Here is a 23,512-nt window from a genome sequence, read left to right on the forward strand (position 1 = left end):
CAAATACTGGCATGTTCTCAGATTCTTGATTATCATTCTCAACCGTCTGATTATCTTGATCAACTTCATCTTGTTGGACATCATCATGTTCACCAGCATTGCTTGGACCTGCTTCATTGTCATTTGAAGTTTGTCGTGGTCGACTTGAATACTCAGCTGGGAACCTTTCCTGCGATGACTCATACTCTCGCAAAATATCCAACTCATCAAAGAAATCTTCTTCTTCTTCTGGTTCTTCCATCATGTCTAACGGATCCCACAACTTGTCGTAATGATATCGCCATGAATCTCCAGGATTTTGCGGCGGCATTGTATAACCTTGACATTCAACATTAGGAGCTTCAATAATCCGCTTCAAGCTTGGAACGAAGACTCGTCGTAATGGACTTGCATAACCTATGAATATCCCTTCAATATTCTTCGGACCAAACTTTCCGAAAGGCTCTAGAACAGTACAGGGTAACCCGAACGGTTCAAGATATTTCAGATTTGGTTTGCGGTTATTGATCAACTCAAAGCATGTTTTGTTGAATTTCTTGACAGTAAGGACTCTGTTGAGCGTATAACATGCAGCGGAAACTGCTTCAGCCCAAAAATTTATCGGTAGCTTTGAATCAGCAAGCATAATTCTGGCCGTTTCGATTAGTGTCCTGTTTTTACGTTCTGCAACTCCATTCTGCTGCGGAGTGTACAGAGCACTAAACTCATGCAATATACCTCTTTCATCACAAAATTCTTCCATCTTGCTGTTCTTGAATTCAGTACCATTATCACTTCTTATTCTTTTGATACGCCTTTGGTACAGATTTTCAATGTTCTTGAATAACGCCATCAAACTGTCAAACGTCTCATCTTTCGACTTCAAGAATGATACCCACGAAAATCTGGAATAATCATCAGTAACCACAAGACAGTAAACATCTCCTGTAATACTTTTAACATTCACAGGACCAAACAAATCCATGTGAAGTCTCTCTAGAGGTCTTGAGACTGAATTGACTTGCTTTTTAGGATGTGACTTTTTCTTCTGCTTGCCTTTGACACAGCTAATGCACTCCCCTTCCAGATTGAAACCTTTAATGTGAACACCCAAAACTAAATCATTATGCACCAGATGATTCATTTTCCTCAGATGTATATGCCCCATTTTGCAGTGCCACAATCTTGATTCTTTCTCCGTTGCTCTGGACACAAAACAATGAGCCTGACCCGTGGTTGTAGTAGCTACGCTCATGTCCAACACGTACAGATCACTGACTCTTGGTGCCCTCATGATAATCCATTCTTCAGGAACAACAAATCTTGGCTTCAAGATCAAACATTCTTTGTCAGTAAAATGAGTGGTATACATCCTGTCACAGATCTGCGAGATACTCAGCAGATTATTCTCCAGCTCAGCAATGTAGTTAACTCTTTCAAACGTAACAATCCCATTGGACAACGTTCCTTCACCAATAATCCTACCACCTTGATTTCCTGCGAATCCTACATAACCTCCATTGAAATTTCTAACATCGTACAGCAATGCAGTCTTCCCTGTCATGTGTCGAGAAGCTCCACTATCCATGATCCATCGCGAAACGGATCTTGGAAGTTCCTGCATATATCACAAATTGATTTAAAAACATATTTCAATAAAGATGCCGATTCATGCTTCACGATTATCAACAAGGAAGCTCCGGCAAGTCAGGTTTTTCAAATGAAGAAAATATCCACCCAAGCCTGACCAGCCTTGGGTGTTACCATGTTATCCTCAACTTTTCCATTTTGTTTCTTAGAATTTTTAGCCTGAAGTGGTGGAAAATTTTCATCATCCACAATTGAAACTGAATTCACCACCTTTTTCACTTGTGGAGTTGAAGTTTGTTTCTCTGTTTTAGGTTTCCAAATTTGTTGAGACGATGCAACCCGTTTGTAAAACTTGTCATTTTTAGTTACCACATTCTTTACGGGTTCAGTTTTGTTTTTAATGTTTTCATTTTTCAAGATCTTTTTATCAACAATTAATGGAGCTTTTTCCTTCACATCATTTTTCTTTCTTGAATTCGTCACAGCTTCAGTCTTAGGCTTCAAGTTGGTACACTTTCGTGCAATATGTCCGAGCATGTTCGAGTGTCAGCTACCCGACTTGTGCCTTCAGACCGAGGCTGTGAGGCCTTCTTCTCAAAGAACTCTTTGTTGGATTTCGAAAAAATCTTTGATTCTTCATCAGAAAGTGAACTTAAACTGTTCACAAACATTTTCTTCTCAACAAACTTCTTGTTTTGAACATTTCTCTTTTGATAACTCTTACCACCCTGATAACCACCCGACCAATTGTTTCGATTGTTGTTATAAAAACGTGGTGAAACAACAGGCTTCTTGTAGTAAGCTTTATCTTTCTCAAAATTCATTTGCCTTTTTGTCTGTTTTAATCTTTTCACTTCAGACAACTCGATTTCAACCATTTTGAACACATTTGTTAACTTGGCAACATTTACATTCTCTAGTGGAAACTTAGAATCCGAATACAACTTATCCGATCCCGACATCTTGTAAATGACAAGAGTAGGTTCGTCATTTAAGTTGTTTTTGGTCTTTTGTTTCGGAATGTATTTGTCCAAGAAACATTCATCTTCCTCAGTAGTGGCACTGAGTTGTTTTTGGTCTTTTGTTTCGGAATTTATTTGTCCAAGAAACATTCATCTTCTTCAGTAGTGTCACTGTCCGTTTTTAGAACATTCTCAACAACACTTTTTACCACTTCAGTTTGGACACTATCGTAATCGGAAGATGTGAAGGTGACATCAATCGTGTCCGGAAGTTTCACTTCATTCTCATATTCAAGATTAACCAAGCCAGATTGCTTTTTCGAATAATTTTCCAGAACTGGTGGTGGAACTTGATGATAACCCACCCCGGTTCCATCCGAAAAGACATCTTCGCCAGCTTTGTTTTTGCCTATGGGTTTTGGAACAATGTGTTGCATAACAAAGCTTGCGGAGTTGTAACTTTTTAGCTTCAACTGGATTCTTTCATTTTCAATTTCAGCTTCTTGAAATTTAAGCTTCAACTTTGCGATTTCATCCAGTTGTTGGTTGATTAATTCTTCCTTTACCCGAAGAACTCCGACAGATGAATATTTTCCTTATATGTCTTACCATTTCTGTCATCAGCATCTTTAACCGTTCTTTTAAGCTTCTCAAATTTTTTAGTAAGCTGACGATTTTCAAGAACTAACTTCTCATTTTCTTTCCTAACCTTTTCTTTGTCAATTTTATCATTTTCAATTTTGTTAGTTAATTCTTTTAATCTGTCAGTTGAAGCTTTCAACATTTTATCACGGTCAAGAATCTGATCCTCAACACTTCTGACTCTAGCAGTCAGATCATCAACCTTCTTACCATTGAGATAGGTGATTGTACTACAAACTTTGCATTCTTTCATACAATTTTTGCAGTAAACATCACCATTGACTTTCTTACCTGACTCAGTCGTTGACGCATTTGTACTGACCTAGCTTTTAGACTCAGATACAGACTTAGAGTTTACCTCAAGTTCCTTAGCAGCCAGCACCTTGTCAGCCATCTTTCCCAAGTTTTCAGCATTCAACTCTTGAGTCGTGTCAATGATCCCATTATCAACCTTTTTTGGCTTTTCCTCTTTCTCTTTCTCTTCTTTCTTTTTCTCTTCTTTCTCTTCTCCGCTTCCCCACCATTTTCTTTGCCAAAACTCTTCTTCATCAGCAATTTCTTTAATTATGATTTCAAGATCAAGAGTGTTATGATCAATAACTATATTTCCCATGGGGTCAAGATAACATTCTCTGTTTGGATCCCATCTCCTCGCTCTTTTTGCTTCAAGAAAGACACCAGATATTCTGATCATTCTGTATTCAGCTAACATCTTTCTGTGACCATACTTCTGTTGTTCATTTCTGTTGTCTATAAAAGGAACAGGTTCAACAGATTTTGCCATAAAAGCATATCCAACCGCATGCTCCTCTGGTAACAATTCGCTCCAGTCGAAACCTTCATCGTCATGAATCACAGCAAGAGCTCTAGATTTCTCTTTGTTATCCTCAAGCTGCTTCATTCTTGGCGGTTCTGATTTATTTTGATGATAAATCGCTTTCTTGTAGTAGTCTTCTCTGAACGGGTTTTCAGACTCATCAGCATAGGCATTCCGGCATTCATGCTTAATGTGACCTTTCTGTTTGCACTTGAAGCACGTCACTTTAGACTTGTCAAAGCCCAACTTGGTAGATGGTCCACCAATAGACTTTCTTCCAGTTATCTCCATGAAACGTTGTGCCCGTCGAACTGCACTGGCCATGCACCACCATATGTCGATCAATTCCATCTCATCAGGATCTATCTGATCGTAATCTTCTTTTGTCAGGTTGGTGTTGCCTATCTTTCCTGCCACAAGACTTTCATACGATTCTAGCACAGAAGCTAGGAAAACCATCTGTTGCTTTGCCGACTCCTTGCTGAAGTTTTGAGCGTTCTTTAAGTCTACAGCGATATTGCATTGAAATAGGTTATTTGCATCTGATTGGTTTGAATGTGACGAAGAACCACTGTGAAATCCACTGCTTTGACTTTCATTGTTTGAAGTGTTGGAATTCTCAGCAGAAAAGGCTGTCTTGGGAGACGTATTCTTTGGCATCATGCTTTTTGGATAATACAAATCCAAGTTCTGCTGGTACGATGAGTGATTGACTTTGTGTGTTTTCTTTATCTCCAGCTCGTGGCTTTCTACTCTTTCAATCAACAAATCCACTGTAAGCTCCTCAGACTTGATCGTATTCTTCAACATCAAGGCATAATATTGCCAATCCATCTCATCTGGCAATGAATCAAACAATTTGTCGATTAGCTCTTCTTGAGAATAGAAAATTTCATTTCTTGCCAGTTCCAGCTTCAGGTGCCCAAACCTCTCAATCATCTTACAAACTGATTCATTCTTTAAACAACCAAATAAATCAAACTCTTTTCTTAGTAGTTTCTTTTTGTTTTTCACTATTTTTGCACTTCCCAAGCATTTAACTTTCAACTTTTGCCAGAGATCTGTAGAATTTTTGTACTCGATCAAGGATATTATATCTTCTCGGACAGACTGAAACAGTAGTGCGATGCATTTTTGCTCAGCAACAAACGATTCTATTTCTTTAGATGATGTCAAGCTTTCGCCATTTTTGCCTCCATCAATGTATCCATTCTTTAGACTCTTCCAGCTAGGATACGCAAAGGCCTTCAACCATTCTTCAAACTTCTTGGCCCACCGACTGTACTCTTCGATAACCATCAACTTCGGGGGTTGTTATAAGTTCCGTAAGCACTTTCCACACCTAAGGCATCCGATAAACTTTTCTTTGTATTCGGCGTATTCTCATTGGTGTTGCTAGAAGAAGTATCGTCTCCAGAATCTCCAGCAAAGGCATACATATCACTAAATGGATTCATGAATAGATCATCCATCTTGCACGTACCTGAAAAATCAGCAAACACTTAGAAAATTTTTAAGTTTTGAGAAACATCAAGTTCAAGCGAAATCACTTGAAGTGGAATCAGCTTCAAGCGAAATCAGCAAAATACTTTCAAGCGAGATCAGACAGTTCAAGCGAAATCTCTTATTTCGCTTGAACTTTCAAGCGGGATAAGTATTTCGAGCGGAATAAGAGATAATCTTTCAAGCGGAATCTGAATTTGATCTGATTTCGCTTGAAAATACAAGTATTTCAAGCGGAATCAAACTTTTGAGCGAAATCACACGCAATGTTCAAGCGGAATACAGATTTTAAAGGGATTTCGCTTGAAAATTTTCAAGTGGAGTCTGATGATGTCAGCTTTTTCGAACCGGTTTTCAAGCGAAATGTCAAGTTTTTGTATGAATTCGATCGATTTAAGGTTCAATTTTCTCAGGGATTAGTTAACACTATGATTCACTTGTTATATGTCAAATTCATGCCATTTCAACCGCTGAAATATGTTCAAATCAGAAAAGAAAGGGTAGAAGAGTGAAAATCCGGTGAAATCAAGCTGTAATGGTATGAACTCCTCGTCCTGAGCTCTGATACCACTTGTTGGATCGTTCTGTGACCCTAAACAGTCAGTAAAGGCAGTTCATCATCATTTGCTAAGGCGGAACCAAAGCAAACAATGTCACACAGCTTGTTCCTTTTAACTTTCTTTCTATTACTGATTTTCCGAGCCTTTTACAATGATTCTGACACAATTTTGGCAGTACTTCGACTTTCTAACAATGACCTGATTCCGCTCCACTCGTTACAAATGAAATCAGCCTATACCTATTTATAGCCCAGATAATTCCGCTTGAAACAACTCAAGCAAAATCACCTGATTACATTTGGAGCGAAATACCTAAGTTACACTTGGAGCGGAATAACATGATATCCTGATTTCGCTTGAAATGACAACATGTCATTTCAAGCGGAATTATATACAATAACCCACTTTTCTTGTTTCCAAACCCTAATCAACCTATCTAGACCTAAGACTCGATTAAGACGTAGAAAACAGACATTCAGTGCACCAACAAAGGGTTTAGGAGAGTAATGTAGTGGGGGTTGTTTCGGGTTTGAAAAATAAAAAGATTGAAGTGGGTTAGTATTTATAGGGTTTAGGAGATTTTTTTTAATATATAACGGCTATATAGCCGTTTTAATATAAAAAAAGGGTCAAAAATTACAAATCTCAATCGGTGAACACAACCCGCTCCTCACACCCCGATTTGGGTTACCGAGGGGATGGCGGCGGTGTTCCCGAGCGGGGTTCACACTCACCGCCCCCCTCTTCGAGGGCGCCCCGTTCACCCTTATGGGTTCCTGTCAGGAGTGCTCAGGTTTGACCGTTTGAATCGTATTTCAACCGAGATTTGGTCATGTATAGCCTTGACTGAGACGCTGTTTCAAAAAAAAAAAAATAAATAAAAGATATGAGATTGATTGACGGTTTAAGTTTGAAGATGAAAAACATTTGATTTAAGGGTCAAAATTTAAAACATCTATATATATCTTTTTTTTGTCAACTCATTATACCCTTTTCTTTCTAACCAACTTATTTTACTTCTTTTTAATTCCTTTTTTTCATTTTCAATTAACTTGTTGTACTTGTATATTCTTGTTGTAATTGAATGTGTATATATGTTTTCAAGTCTTGGACGATACTTAAACGAACATAAAGTTATGGCTAACTCACACAATATTATTAGATTAAAAAAAGTACTAAAAAACTTGATTACAAATCACTACCTAATACACGATATATATAGCTAGCCTAGATGCGTTAGAATATAACTAGGATACTAATTAATTAATTCCACAATAATTATCTAACACACATCCTAACATAACACGTGTAGGATACTAGACAATTATCAACTAATTAATTAATTAATGTTGTTAATCTATCAACTCCTAAACTCGAGCTAATCGTTATCTTTAACCAATTCCATGCATTGAAGCCATGAATACGATTAATTCCCAAACATATTTTATAGAAGTGTATATTATTATTAAAAAAGCACTCTTAAGTAGAATGTAAACGAACCGAACAAACAGAAATATGTCTTGTTTGGGTCTGTTCATCTAACTAAAGTGAACAAATGAATTAACATGAATAGTTAACGCATGGAATATCATGCTTGTGTGTTTAGTGATTGAACGTTTTCATTTGTTTATGTGCCTTCATTAAACAATCTAATTTGAACATAAATGAATACACATGATGAATATATATATATAAATTAACGTCAATTAATGAATGTAAAAGAACAAATGTAGATGGAAAAACATAAATGAATGACTGGTCATGATAGTATATGAACGAGAGGCACATATGTTCATGTGTATTTTTTTAACTAGTGAGTTGACCCGCATGATACAACAGGTGTCAGTAAGACTTATTTAAAGAGCAAAATCTAACTCAGTCTACCTTAAACACATTATATTTAGGCATTACTATTATTACTACTATTTATTATTATTATTATTATTATTATTATTATTATTATTATTTAAGTATTTAGTAATAATACAATTAAGCATTTAAATAACATTATAGTTAATTTAAATAGTATTTTATTAAAAAGATATAAATAGTAAATGTAGCTCTTATTATATTTGGATATTATTATTATTATTGAAGTATTAAAATATAATAATACACAATTTAAATGGTATTTAGGTATTAAAATATAAATAGTAAATGTAAATGCATAGATTTTTTAAGTAAGATTATTACTATTATTATAACGGGTTCGAAACCCACCTAAGGTGAAATAGGGTGAAAATTGTTAAGTGTTAAAAAATATTATAAATAAGGTAATAGTTAATGCAATGAACTAAAAAATCTCATGTGTATTAAATAGTGTATTATTTAAGGGAATTTATTTATCAGAGGCAAATTAAAAACTATTGCACATAACACTTATTGTACCCTTGGTTTAAAAAAGTGATAGGTGCACAAAAACGACGAGTTCTAAAATTGAGGCGCAAAAGCGATGGGCTTTTCGTACACGAGGCGCAAGGTGTTTAATAATTTTTTTATATATCCCATAGGTTTTTAGCTCCTTTTAACCAAAATGTATCCATAAATAAGTTTTATACCATTTTACTTACATGTACAAGTTAAAAAAACAAAGGTACAACTTTTTTTGCAGAAAAACGCCTCAGATACGTGAGGCGCGCGCCTCAGGCCAAAATGCCCCCAAAAAACCCAAATATCTGCACCTTTTGGGGGCTTTTTGTAATTACACAATGCGCTGAGCGAAAAAGCCCCAGAAGCTGCGCCTTAGTGCGCCTCGCATCTCAGGCGCACTTTTTAAAACCCAGGTTATACCTCTATCATTTAAACATTGTAACATGTGTCTTAAAAAATTATGAAATTATATCTGTGTCCCAATAAGATGTTTTATATAGTAGTATAGATATAGATGATATGAACCAAAAATTGTATTGATATTGGTTCATTTATTGAAAAAATGATTTTTGCGCCGAACGATTCACGAGACATGTTGCTAAAAGTTCTAAAAAGGGCAAATGTCATAAAAAATCAACATACTTACTATTTTTTTCTCATAAAAGTTATTCCACTTTTTTTGCACTTAAAAAAACCAACATACTTTCTTTTTTGTTTTATAAAAGCCCCTCCACTTTTTTTTGCACATAAAAAACCAACATAGTTTCTTTTCTTTTTTTTGTCTCATAATATCCCCTAACCATTTTTTTATATACAAAAACAACAAACTTTCTACTCTTGTATCATACATTTCACTTAAAATGTTAAACTTAAAAAAAAAAACTCTTAATTATGATCGGATGAAATCAAAAAAACATTATTTGTCAAATTATGTTATACTTTTAACGATTTTGAATTTATACATACCATTTTATATGTTTGTTATTTTATTTTGAGCTATGTCATCCACACTCGTGAATTTTATTATATTGTTTTTCGAATAATATTTATTATTCCAATTTATTGAATTTAAAATGTAAAAGAAAAGACAAACATTAAACATACTTTGGTTTACCATATATCCAATTTAAAACGTTAATTCATCTAAATTCTTTTCTAACATGATAGTAATAAGTAAAAAATAATAATTCACAATTTTGTTCAAATTTAACATTTGGGGGGGGGGGGGGGACTATTATATGCAAAAAGTTGTTTAGGGACTTTTATGAAACAAAAAAGAAAGTATGTTGGTTTTTAACGTGCAAAAATAAGTGAAAAGACTTTTATAAAAAAATAACAAAAAGTATATTTGTTTTTTATGGTATTTACCCTTCTAAAAAATAACACAGCAATTAGTTAATATTTTTAAAGTACACCTAGTTATAAATAAGTTTTCTAGAAACACTCGTTTAGGTATAATATAAAAGCTAGATATACATATATGCTAAATATTTTATAAACCGCATAGAGAAAACTGTCATTTTGGTTCTTGAGGTTTGGTCACTTTTGTCACTTTAGTCTAAAACTCAAAACTTTTGAATCTGTGTCCATGTGGTTTCAATTTTATTGTCATTTTGGTCCAAAAGTAAAATCAACTTATATTTGTCTAATAAAATCCTGGTATTTTGTCCTTTTTCTAAGGGGCAAAATGGTCATTATAATTTTTATTATAACACATTATTAATCTTTCTATACTAATAAACAAAAATCCTTTTTTAGACACGTGTCATTCTCTGGTAATTTCTCACATTTATTTTTTATTTATCTCTTTTATTAAATAATAACAATAATTTATTTATCTCTTTTATTAAATAATAATAATAATATTAAATATCAATTTAACTAAATCTATTTATCTCTTTTGTTTTCATAATCTGAAATTGATTTCTTTTTTAACTCTAAAGTTTCAAACTTTGGCAATTTAAGTCTAAAGTTTTAATCTTTGGTATTTTAACCCCTTTGATTAATTTGATTTTTCATTTCTAATTCAAAAGTTTTCATCTGTTGCAATTTAGCCCCTTTAATTTTTATTACTTTCAACACAAAGATTTTCATCTTTCGCAATTTAATCTCAACACTTTTTTTACTTTCAACTTTAGTCTCTTATATACTTTTCATCTTTCATAAGTTCTCCGTTTAACGTGTCGTTTTAAATTTCCGAGTTAACACGTCGCAACGTGCGTGCGGGGTTCAGTGTTTATCTTACGGGTTTTTTAAAGATACAATGTTCTTAGCATTTAGTATACAAAATTACATTTATTTAATCTGTTTAATACACATGATTTTTAAAGATATAACTTTTTTTATTATCTGATATATAAAATTACATTTATTTAAACCGTACAATATACGAGTTTCATAAAGATATAACTTTTTTATTATTTAATATATAAAATTACATTTATTCAACCCGTGTAATGCACGGGGTTCTAACCTAGTTTAAAATAATAAAATTAAATAATCTCTTTGACCTACAGCAGAGATTATCATCTTCTCCCAAACCTAAATCTTAATCCATCACACATCACCATTTATGTTCCTTTCTTCCATTTCTGCTCTCAATCTCGATGGAATCACACTCATTTCTTTCAAACACTCTCTCCTTCCCCACTAACTTTCACTCCTCCAAAACTGGAACCAATCTAACCCCACCCATGTTCATGGTCCAACGTCACATGCTCCCTAAAACCGGTCCAGTCACCGGTTTATCACTACCAAATTCCCACTTCTCCGGTTCAATCCCAATCGAGTTATCCCATCTTAAACAACTTCGTGTTCTTAATCTTTCCAACAACACTCAACGGAACTCTTTCCATTTCAAATTTTACTGCATTTCAATGTCTTCGCGTTCTTAATCTTTCAAATAATTATTTATCCTGTGGTATTCCCACTGGATTTGATTCTGTTAACGTTTTGGATTTAAGTTCCAACTCGTTTAGTGGTGCGTTACCTCTTCTATTCAGTGGAGAAAGTTTGAATTTCTTGAATCTCTCCCACAATAAACTTTTTGGCTCTGTGTTTCCAGAATAAATGTTTTGGATTTAAGTTCCAATTCGTTTAGTGTTGCCGGTGGGTAGGGGCGGAGACAGGTGGTGCTGTTGCCCATGGTGGTGGTGGTTTAGTATGGTGGTGTGTTAGGGCTGTAAACGAGCTGAGTCGAGCCGAGCTAGACCCAGCTCGAGCTCGGCTCGAACTCGGTTCAAGCTGGCTCGGCTCGAGCTCGAATTTCAAATCGAGCTGAGATTTGAGGCTCGAGCTCGACTCGATTAGAATTCGAGCTAGCTCGGCTCGATCTAGCTCGAACTAACAAAGAACCGCAAAATTTACTACTTAAAAAGCCTTTAAAATGAATTTCTTTATAGACTAAGGGCCATAATTGCCATTTAATTTAACCATATGACTAAATATGCAAGTATAAATAGTTAATTCATTTTGTACATTGTCTTTACCTTCTTTTATAGGGGAGATACTTCGTTAGTTTTTGTTTTCTAAGCGATGTGGGACAAAAAATGATGGATGTAAACCTTATCGAGCCATCTCACGAGCCGAGCCAGGCCAAGCTCGAGCTCGACTCGTTTACAAATCGAGCCGAGCCGAGCTGGCTCGTTTACAACCGAACCAATTTTGAGCCGAGCTTTTTTCGAGCGAGTTGCGAGCCACGAGTTTTTTGAACACCCCTATGGTGTGTGATGGACTAGAGTTTGGGTTTGGGGGGAGATCATAATCTCTGCTGCAGGTCAAAGAGATTATTTAATTGTATTACTTTAATTAATAATGTGTTATAATAAAAATTATAATGGCTATTTTGCCCCTGAGGAAAAGGACAAAATACCAGTATTTTACTAGACAAATATGAGTTGATTTTAATTTTAGACCAAAATGGCAATAAAACTAAAACTAAAAGGATCCAGATTCAAAAGGTTTAAGTTTTAAACTAAAGTGACAAAAGTGACCAAAACTCAAGGACCAAAATAATAGTTTACTCAAGTGCATATTTGGTAAGTGAGTGTTTCATAAAAGTAAACTCATCATTTCAATTGAATTTTAATATATTTTTACTTTTGTGTTGTTTTTTTTTTTCAAAATTTTTTCCTTTAAAAAATTAACCACAACAGATATTGCAAATATTAAAAAATAAATTAGATGCACTTCAATAATTTTCATTAGTTAAAATAGCCTAGCATACGGAAGAAATAAACATTACACATACTCATAATATTTTGTCAGATGTATTATATGTATAAAAATATGAAAATATAAGTTATATATTAAGTTTTTTAAAACAATAAACTGTAAGTTGATTAATAACATTAATAATGACATCATAACTATTTTGATTCTTTTGAGGTATCATACATGATTATGTAAAAGAAATCATTAGCTTAGGGTGGACGGGGTGTACGCGGTAAGGGGATTCGGTGATGGTAGTCCCCGATCGGGAACACCGTCGCCATCAATGCGGGGACCCGAATCGGGGGGTGGATTAGGCATGGGTTCACCGCTTGGTTTGGCTCATTTTTCGAAATAAGACCGTTGAATAACGGTCAATTTAATAAAAAAAATCAACTTTTTTAAAAAACATATATTTAAACAACCTAAATCAATTTTTTTACCACACTCACCACTCTCAAACTCACACCAAAACTCTCAAACTTCAATCTTTCAAATACAAAATGGATTCCAAGCTTCCGTTTCTTTCTACCCTACCCGACTTTCCTGACGATGGAGATGCATCGTCAAGCGATAGTAGCTTAATTTTCTTCCAAAATCTCATCCAACAAGCGGAGCTACTAGACACGGCATCGTCTAGTAAAAAAAATTATGTCCGTCGAGATCGTGAGGAAGGCCATGAGACACTCATGGCCGATTATTTTGATGAAAATCCAAAATTTAATGAAGATACTTTTCGTCATAGATTTCGTATGTCCAAGTCTTTGTTCCTAAAAATTGTTAGTGACGTGGAAGCGTATGACGGGTGGTTTCAAGAAGGCTTAGACGGGAGAATGAAGAAAAGTTTTACACCGTTGCAAAAGGTTACTTCGGCAATTAAACAACTTGCAACCGGTAACCCACCAGACGAGGGGGACGAGTATTTAAATATGTCTGAAAGGACCTCTCGTGAGTGCCTTGAATATTTCTGCGAGACGGTCTGTAAAAGGTATGGCGGTGAATTCCTACGTAGACCAACGAGCCACGACGTCGCGCTATTGTATCAGGCTCATGAGGAGAGGCATCACCTACCTGGTATGTTGGGTAGTCTGGATTGTACACACTTCGTCTGGAGAATGTGCCCCACAGAATTGCGTGGACAATACATGAGAGGCGATCATCAATACCCGACGGTTATATTAGAAGCGGTGGCGTCTCAAGATTTGTGGATTTGGCATGCTTTTTGTGGCCCTGCGGGTTCACAAAACGACATCAACGTGCTGCAACAATCTCCGTTATTTCTTGCTCAACGAAACGGAACGACGCCAAATTGTCCATTTCAAGTGAACAACCACTTATACAAACGTGGGTATTATCTTACTGATGGGATCTATCCTACCTGGTCCGTGTTTGTGAAGTCTTTTCCATATCCACACGAGCCGAATGAAAAAAAGTTCAAGAGGCAACACGAGGCCGCAAGAAAAGATGTGGAACGGGCGTTTGGTGTGTTAAAGTCGAAGTGGGGAATACTAAATCGTCCAATGCGTTCGAAGACGGTGAGAAAGATAAGGTCCATCGTGTATACGTGCCTTATTTTACACAACATGATTATAAAAGACGACGGAAGGGCGATAGCACCGGTACATATTCAAGATCCTCCAGTCGAACCCGTCTTCGATGATACAACCTATACGGAGCTCATTGACGAAGACACGCATTGGAGGCTAAAACACGATCTCGTTGAGCATCTCGGAAGTTTAGATTTGCCTCACCTTGAAGTTGATTCGGATGACGAGTAGTTGGTTTTAATATTTTTCTAGTTTGAATGTATTTTTTTTTTCTAGTTTGAATGTATTTTTTTTAATTTAATGAAATGTCCTTTATTTAATTTTTATTTTTATTAATATTTTTTTAATTTATAAACATCCATAATTTTACAAAAAAAAAAAATTCGAACTCACCTAAGAGGGGAGTGCCGCCATCAAAAAGGGGTATTAGGGGAGTGTTAGAGGGGAGTTGACGTGGCACTTTCTGGTTGGTTATGTGTAAGAGGAGGGACTCACCTAAGAGGTGAGCACCCCTTACACCCTTATGTGTTATGTCAACGAAATCATTAAAGAATAATCCTTTGAGTGGGTTAACATAAGATCGAGCGATCCGGGATATCATGGAATGAGTGGTTGAACTTTTGCTCAAGGGAGTAATGCTCATAAGAATTGTGTAATATTATTAGTCTTGATGATCCTTGATGTATGTTTGAAGTTGTCCTTGATTGTTTCTTGAGTGTGTTGGGTGGTGATATCTAGCATCTTGCTATATGTCATTTTTAACCTTTTGACAAGATGGAATAAAAGTTGGTTTGTTGTTGTTAAAAAAAAAAGATTATGTCAATTAGACATTTAAAAATTAGGGGTGTGATAAATATACTCAAGATAAAGATTAATATACTCAAAAGTCAAATTTAGTAAGGGTGTAAGGAGTGGTTAAACACTTTGGAGTGGCAAACAAAAAAACCGACCAATCAGAGCGCGCCATGTCAATCAGTCAAAAATGTTTAAACTTTGGTGAAAAGTGTTGGCAATGGTTTAGACACTTGGTGAAGTGGTAAACTGTTTAAAAAAAAGGAAAAAGGTGTAATTGGTTGAGATAGGAATGGACCCCACCCACAATACCCTCTCTCTCTCAATCATCTTCTTCCCCGAATCGGCATGCTGTCCCCGATCGTGTTGCCTTGCCGCGTCGGCGTCGGGTCGGCGGCGGTGTTTGCCGATCGGCAAACCCGTTTGCCACCCTTTGCCGACTACCACACCGTATACCCTAATGATTTAGTAATGATTAACTACTTTATTATATTATTTTATTATAAAGTTAAAAGTAATAATTATGTTTTATTATAAAGTCAAAAGTAATAATTATGTTTTTTATCTTATTTTATTTTATAATACTTTTGTTACTTTTTTATATTTTGTTATACTATTATTAGTATTAATATCAATATTAATAAATAAATAATCAAGACACTTTATTATAAATACGAAAGTGAAAAAGTTAATCATAAATAAATAATGAGTCTCTAATAAAACAGTAAACGTGTAGGATCGTTGTGCGACCTTAACGAGTCGTTCAGAAGAGTTTTTGATCAAAACAAGAGGCGGAAACAGACGTTTTGATGTTGAATCAGCTTGTAATGCACTTAGAATCACTTAAACTGTCTCTTGTATTGATATGAAAGCTTTACACGACCTGGAGACACTTCGGCGGAGCTTCGCTACTAGAATCCAAAGTTACAAATGAAATCTCAAGTCCACTATTTATAGGACTTTTCATTTCGCACGAAATGGACTTTTCATTTCGCACGAAATGGACTTTTCATTTCACACGAAATGTCATTTCGTGTGAAACTGCCATTTCGTGTGAAACTGCCATTTCGTGTGAAATGGCCGTTTCGTATGAACTGGCCAATCAGCACAAAAACCCTATTTCTTTGACTATCAAGTTCTGGTTTATCCTATCTAGATACAAGACTCGATACAAGACGAAGTCGACAAACATATGCACCAACAGACTCCCCCTTGGATGTTGACGATGTCTTCGGTGTCGAGTCTTCAGTTTGACGAGTCTTCAGTCTTGACCAGTCTTCACTTTCTTTCCAAAGTGCTGACATTGTAAGCATCCTCAATCTTCTCTCTTCTCTTTATCAGCTTCTGCAGCTAACCTCCCCTTGGATGTTGATCTAATAATCTTCAATCTCCATATTCTTTCACTCGTTAGCAACATCAGCTTCTGTCTTGATCACAGTTCCATAATCAGAAACTGGCTCTACTGTCTTCAAACTCCCCTTTGCTAGTAGACTCCCCCTTAAATTGTTCCGGGATCGCAATCTGTCATAGCACTTTCACAGGTTCAAGAACGATTCCTGGCTCTCCGTAACAACAGGATCAAAACGGGGATCTGCACAAATCTCTACCTCAAAATAAATTTCACAAATTTAACAATTTGAAAAATTTATATACCACTTGCAGATATCGATCAACATCAACAATTTTCATCAAGTTCAAACTTACTGTTGGGTAGATTTATTTATAACAATTTTCATTTCAAACAGACTCCCTCTTACTTGTTGTTCATCATGTTTAGCACTTGGAATTTTGAAAATCAGCTCTCCAACATCAGTTGTCGAAAATAAGATGAAATAAAATCTTTTTAGATTTTTCAAAATTTTATGCTAAAACACACTCTTTTTGGATTTTTGTTTTTAATGAAATGCAATAAAAAATATTTACAGACAATATTTTTGTGAGTTTGTGTAAGAGGATCATATCAGTTTATGAGACAAATCACTAACACCGTTAAGCTTTAAACATTTTAAGTTCTAAACGATTCACTTAGATTGTCATTATACTGATCCACTTAAATTTTCACACAAAGTTCAACTGTTCCGGGATACGAGATTAATGTTTTAAGCACTTAAACTTATTCACGTGTACCACCTCAGAATATACTCTCGTATCCAGAGTTCTATATTCAGTCTTACAGGTGAATGTACACTAATGATATCTGTAAATGGGTAAATGCGAGACCATGAGAGCTCAGGCTAGAACTTCCGTTCAATCAGAGAGATGATGGCTCGTCTTTAGGTGTGTCCCGTTTGGGGATCTTTTCTTCAACAGCACATGATTAACATTTTTCAGTGTTTCATTATTTTTTATGCTGAGGGTGGGCTTTATGATTAAAGCTATGCAAAGTATTATACGAGGACTAGGCTATTGCTCCCGCAAAATCAGAAGTCCTGGTATAATACCCCAGATATCATCACGCACAAAGACCTAGTATGTAAGAAATAGAAAATCTTTCAAACAAGATTTCGGGGGTTACCCATATATCTGAGAGATGTTCCCCACGAGATAAGTAAGTTTGATTTTTAAGTTTATATCTCGAAAACAATCTACTGAATGTATAAAAACCTACTGGCACATCGACAGTGAGATCGTTTATCACATTTGACTTTCCAAATCTTTAGCGTGCTGTGATAGTCCACTGATGTACTATCATTTCCTCTTTTTCACAACAAAACTCATTTTGAATTTTTCGATGTTTTTGGATTTTTAAAATTTATCATGTTTTTGGATTTTTCAAATTTTCTAATGTTTTTGGATTTTCTGAAATTTCTTACTCCCCCTAAAATGCAAAATCATTTAAAGAAAATTTGACAAACTGATTTGAATTGCTTCAATTCGCCATCCACTTGGCATAAACAATCAGAACTCCCCTTGACAACAAACTATTTTCCCATTATGATTTCAAAACACTTAAGTTTGTTTTAATCAAAATGGTTTTTCCGGAAAATAAGTTTGTGGAAATTTACCAACCACTTGTAGGTTAGGGGATAAACTCATCATTTTGTTTTCTCAACCATTTGTATGAAAGTTAAATCAAGTTCAACTTAATGACCTTGATTAACCACCTGTAAGATCAAACACCTGTATGTTCACTTCAACAATACCACTTGTAAGTTGAAATATGACAATTTTGAGTTTTACCACTTGTAGGTTTTTCAAACAAACATATTAAGAATGATGCCGATTCCTGCTCCACGATTACTAACTTGGGAGCTCCGGCAAGTCAGGATTTTCAAGCAAAGAATACAGACACCCAAACCTGACCAGCTTTGGGTGTGACCTTCTCAATTTCACTTGGGGTTTGAACATTTCTTTTTTGCTTCATAAAAACCTTTTACCCATTTGGCCCTACCATCGACCATTTTTCCGAAAATATGTTTCACTTTTCCATTAAACACTTTTTCGACATCAAATTCTTTCTTTTCAGAATAGAATTGATTCGAGATTTCCACTTTACCAACTTTTGATTTTAAATTTCCAGCCCGCAATGGTGGAAAGTTAACATCATCCATTGGCGGTACTGAGTTTTCTCCTTTTGATTCAACTGATGGCTCCTCTGACTTTGACGAGTCAGATTCATCGCCAAATTTCACATCTGATTTCTTAACAACCCACATTTGGTTATCAAGATTCACCCTTCTTTTGTAAAACCTTTTCGAACATTCACCAACTTCATATGTTGAATTTTTAAACACTTTGAATTTTTCAGTTGGTGGTTCAGTTTTATCAACAACTTTTTCTTTGAGTTTAGAAACAACTTCTTGTGTTGTGTTGGTTGCCTTTGGACAGTTCCAGGCGATATGACCAACTTCATGACATCAGTAACAGGTTCTTGTTTCCTTTTTGTAATTTGCTCCATTCCTTTCAAACTTTTGTTTTTTTGTGAAGAACTCTTTGTTCGATTGCTTCCAGAATGAGCTCTTTGCTTCTTCCTCAGAACTTGAACCTGAAACAAATATTGTTTTTGTTTTAGAAATTTTCTCATTTTTATGATTTTCGGGTGAAATAAAACCTAAGCCTTTCTTTTTGAAATTACTGTTATGGTTTGGTTTCTTTTGAAAACCAGAACCAGAACTGTAACCTTTTTTTTTTTGTTCAATCTTTGTTGAACTCTTGAAGTGTATTTTTTAGGTTTTTCAGTAAGATTTTCATCTTTTATTTCAGAAATATTAATTTCTGTTAATTTGAAAACATTTTTGATCATTTCAGTTTTAATACCTCTTATTGGAAGTTACTCATCAGAATATAATTTGTTTGAATCATTCAAAGTATATGCCACTTTGATTGGTTCGTCATTCAAATTTTTTTTGATAACCAAAATTCTTTATTGTAAACCCTTTTGACCGACAATTTTGAACCGTCAACTGATGAACTTGAACTCTCTGATTCGGACTTTGACTCTGACTCCTCATCCTTATCCAACCCCTGATCTACCATTTTATTTATTAACTCAGACTCATGATCAGTGTCAGACGATGTGAACGTAACGTCAATGTTTTCTGGTAACTTATCAGTTGTTTCAGACTTTAATTTTATATTGACTGCCTTTTTGACTTGCTCCTCATTTGGTTTTCTGGGAGAATAACCTTCCCAGATCGGAGGTGGACACTTGTTATAACTGACACTTTGTTTCTTATCAGTATTCTTCTTTTCCGTCTTCTTGTCCTGAAAAACTTCAAAACCTGCAACAGTTGGATAAATTCTATCAATCAAATAATCAGAACTTGAATAACTTTGCAATAATCGTCTGATTCTTTCATTCTCTATATTTTTAGTTTCCAACTCCTGCTTCAACATTGCACACTCCTCAATATAATGATTGATAGCCTTCTGCTTAGACATCATTGTTGCATTCATCATAATCAAAGCATCTTCTCTTTCTGAGTTTGTTTTTTTGCAAACTGTTAACTGTTTTGTTCAACACATCATACGGCTCTTTCATGTATTTGACATCAAACAATAATTTTTCTTTCATCTCATCGAGCTCACTATACTTCTTGTCTTTCTCTTCACACTGTTTGCAAGATTCCAAACATTTTAGATACGGCTTTGTGACCTCAACAACTTTTTCAATTTCAATAATCTTTTCAACTTCGACTATCTTTTCAACTTCAATTATCTTTTCAACTTCAATCACCTTCTCAGCAACTTCAACTTCTTCAATCTATTCAGGCTTCTCTTCCTGAGCAACATTCTCGCATTTTACCTTTTTCTTTTCTTTTGCTGCTCGCCTTTCCTTTAGCTTCTCCAATTTATCTGCAAAATAAAATTTGAAACTTTCACGAGATAAATGAATTTTGCCAATGTTTATTTGATTAATTTCCTCATCATCATCACCGTTATCAGATGATGATTAATCAAAATTTGGTGTCTTTTCTGAGCTATCTGAAGAAACAGACTCTTCATCTTGACTTTTTCCATCATCAGCAAACATATCCATCCACTCTTTCATCAACTCTGGTTTTTGAATGATTTGAGCAATGAATGCTCCAAGCCCTGAATCAGGCGGAATGTATTTATCCCAGCTAAAGCCTTCTGCCATTTTTTCATCGTCATGATTCACTAGATAAGCTTTCTTTTTTCCATCTTCAATTTGTTTAGTATTGGATGATGATGGTTGTTGATTCGGCTGTTGAGCAACTTGATGATAAATTGCTTTTCTATAATAATCATTGTTGCCGAACGGGTTCTGAGCTCCACCTGCTTCTCGATTGGTACATTCTCTCTTGAAATGTCCTTTTTACCTGCATCGAAAACAAGTAACTTTAGATTTATCAAAACCCAAAGTAGAAACATTAGCATCACGGAAGTCATCTCTTCCGGTAATCTGCTTAAATTTCTCAGTTCTAAAAAAAAAAAAAAAAAAAAAATCTGATCGCAATCCTCTTTTGTCAACATAGGATTTCCGATCCTCCCCGCAACCAAACTCTCATAAGATTCCAACACAGTAACAAGCAATGCCATGTGACCTTTGGCGACTTTTTTCATAGAAATTTTGACCGTTCTGAAGATGCAACGCGATGTTACAGTGTGACACATGACCATTACTGTTGTTTGAGCTTTGGAACTGATGATTTGAAGTTGAAACATTCGGATTAACACTTGGATATGAAGACAATCCACTGTTGTTGTTTGAGCTTTGATTGAGTGATCCGGATGAGTTCTCTGCGCTGAAAGCGGTTTGTATCTTCGGACTAGCTTCAACATTTTGAACATTACCTTTGTAATACAACTTGAAATCTTGTTGACCACTTGAATTGTTCATTCTAGCAAGCTTTTGTTGCTCAAGATCTTGTCCCTCAAGTTTCTCAATGAATTGTGCAATCGACAATCTACTATACTCTCCAGAATTCTTCAAAATCATGAGGTATGTACCCCATTCTTTTTGAGGCAACGCATCGGCTAACTTTTCAACCCATTCCTTTGGAGTTTTAGTAATTTCCAATCGAGACATTGAGCACACAAGATGACAATATCTCTCAATGAGAGTCTTTGTGGTTTCACCTGGCACACTTGTAAACAATTCAAATTCTTTCTTCAGTAATGATTTTTTACTCTTGATCAACTCTGCACTACCTTCGAATTTTTTGCGAAGTGCATCCCAAACCGATAAGCACTACCATCATGCTGAAGTAATATGAAAATATCTTCTTTCACAGCTTGTTGAAGCAAACTGACCATCATTTTTTCTGCCTTGTAACTATCTCTCTCTTTATCTGAAAATTCCGAGATAATCTTAGCAACTCCCAAATCAGATAGTGGTCTAGCATACTTAGTTTCAATACTTTCCCAAGATCTCAGATGATTTGCTTAAACCCAATTCTCGAAACGTTCTTTCCAACTATGATATTCTTCAATACCTATCAACTTTGGAGGTTTCTGTAACGTTCCAGTTTCATTTTCCATGGTTACACTCTAAGCAACGGTAACAGGAGTACTCGGGGCGGTAGCAAACGCATTGTAAAATTCAGAATCCATGTTTCAGTTTCGAATATTTACACAACAAGCTTTCAAACGAACTGGTTCACCTCGTGAAACACCTGGAGATACAAAAACAAATGATCAGTTTAAAAGAACTGAATATGTGAACGGATGTGACGGTTGAATCGATCTAGGACTCGTGTCGAAGATTCGCGAACTCGATACTCCTTGATATTTATCAATTGCAAATTGGACCGATTGTTTTTTAAAGAATCTTTTAACAATTTATTGGGCTGACAAATCTCGAACTATGTAAACCTCGGACTTGAGATAATCACGTGACAACAAATGTGTGTAATTAATGAAGCCGGGAGCTTTTTGACTGATATTGACATCACATGCATACAAAAACAATGAACTTCTCAATGGCCGGTAATCTCTATTACCCAACTTAATTTGATTGGGCCGAGAACTTTAATATGAATTCACGTGGTCTGTTGCCAATTAAATGCTTATCCAAATTGGGCCGACAACATCAATTGTCAAGCAAATATGATTGGGTCGTGATTTACTTTGATCTAATCTTCAATTAAAGTTGACTGACAATTGTGATCACCACTCAATTCCCATTGGACCAACTGAATTAGTTGACTGATTCTTTAATCACTCAATTGGGCCGCTGATTATTAAGTCACGTGTGGCAACAACTTTGATTGTTGGGCCAAGAATCATATGATCACATGATATTAAATGAGCCGACAAAACTGTTTACTTATTGTAATCTCATTGGGCCGCTACTTGTTTGAGTTGACTGACCAAGCAATTTTGACCAAGTGACAAAGTGATTAACCCATGCGATCTGAATTTCAGTTCACGAGACCTGGAACTTTTCAAACGAAATGATAAGCCATTTTAACCGTGAAATCTTGTTATTTTTGAAAAAGGAGGTGTAGAAGACAGAATTTTGATGAAATCAAGCTGAATTCGGTAAGAACTCTTCCTCCTGGGCTCTGATACCACTTGTAGGATCGTTGTGCGACCTTAACGAGTCCTTCGGAAGAGTTTTTGATCAAAACGAGAGGCGGAAACAGACGTTTTGATGTTGAATCAGCTTGTAATGCACTTAGAATCACTTAAACTGTCTCTTGTATTGATATGAAAGCTTTACACGACCTGGAGACACTTCGGTAGAGCTTCGCTACCGGAATCCAAAGTTACAAATGAAATCTCAAGTCCATTATTCATAGGATTTCTCATTTCGCACGAAATGGATTTTTCATTTCACACGAGATGGACTTTTCATTTCGCACGAAATGGACTTTTCATTTCGCACGAAATGTCATTTCGTGTGAAATGGCCATTTCGCATGAACTGGCTAATCAGCACAAAAACCCTATTTCTTTGACTATCAAGCTCTGGTTTATCCTATCTAGATACAAGACTCGATACAAGACGCAGCCGACAGACATATGCATCAACAAAACATGCAAACATTAAAACAATTAATCCCCTAGATCGACAAAACCACGTTCACGACGATAAAGTTGGGTATATAATTCTAGACGCCACCTATACATAGTC

Source organism: Helianthus annuus, chromosome 4 (assembly GCF_002127325.2).
Source record: "Helianthus annuus cultivar XRQ/B chromosome 4, HanXRQr2.0-SUNRISE, whole genome shotgun sequence".
Classification (NCBI taxonomy): domain Eukaryota; kingdom Viridiplantae; phylum Streptophyta; class Magnoliopsida; order Asterales; family Asteraceae; genus Helianthus; species Helianthus annuus.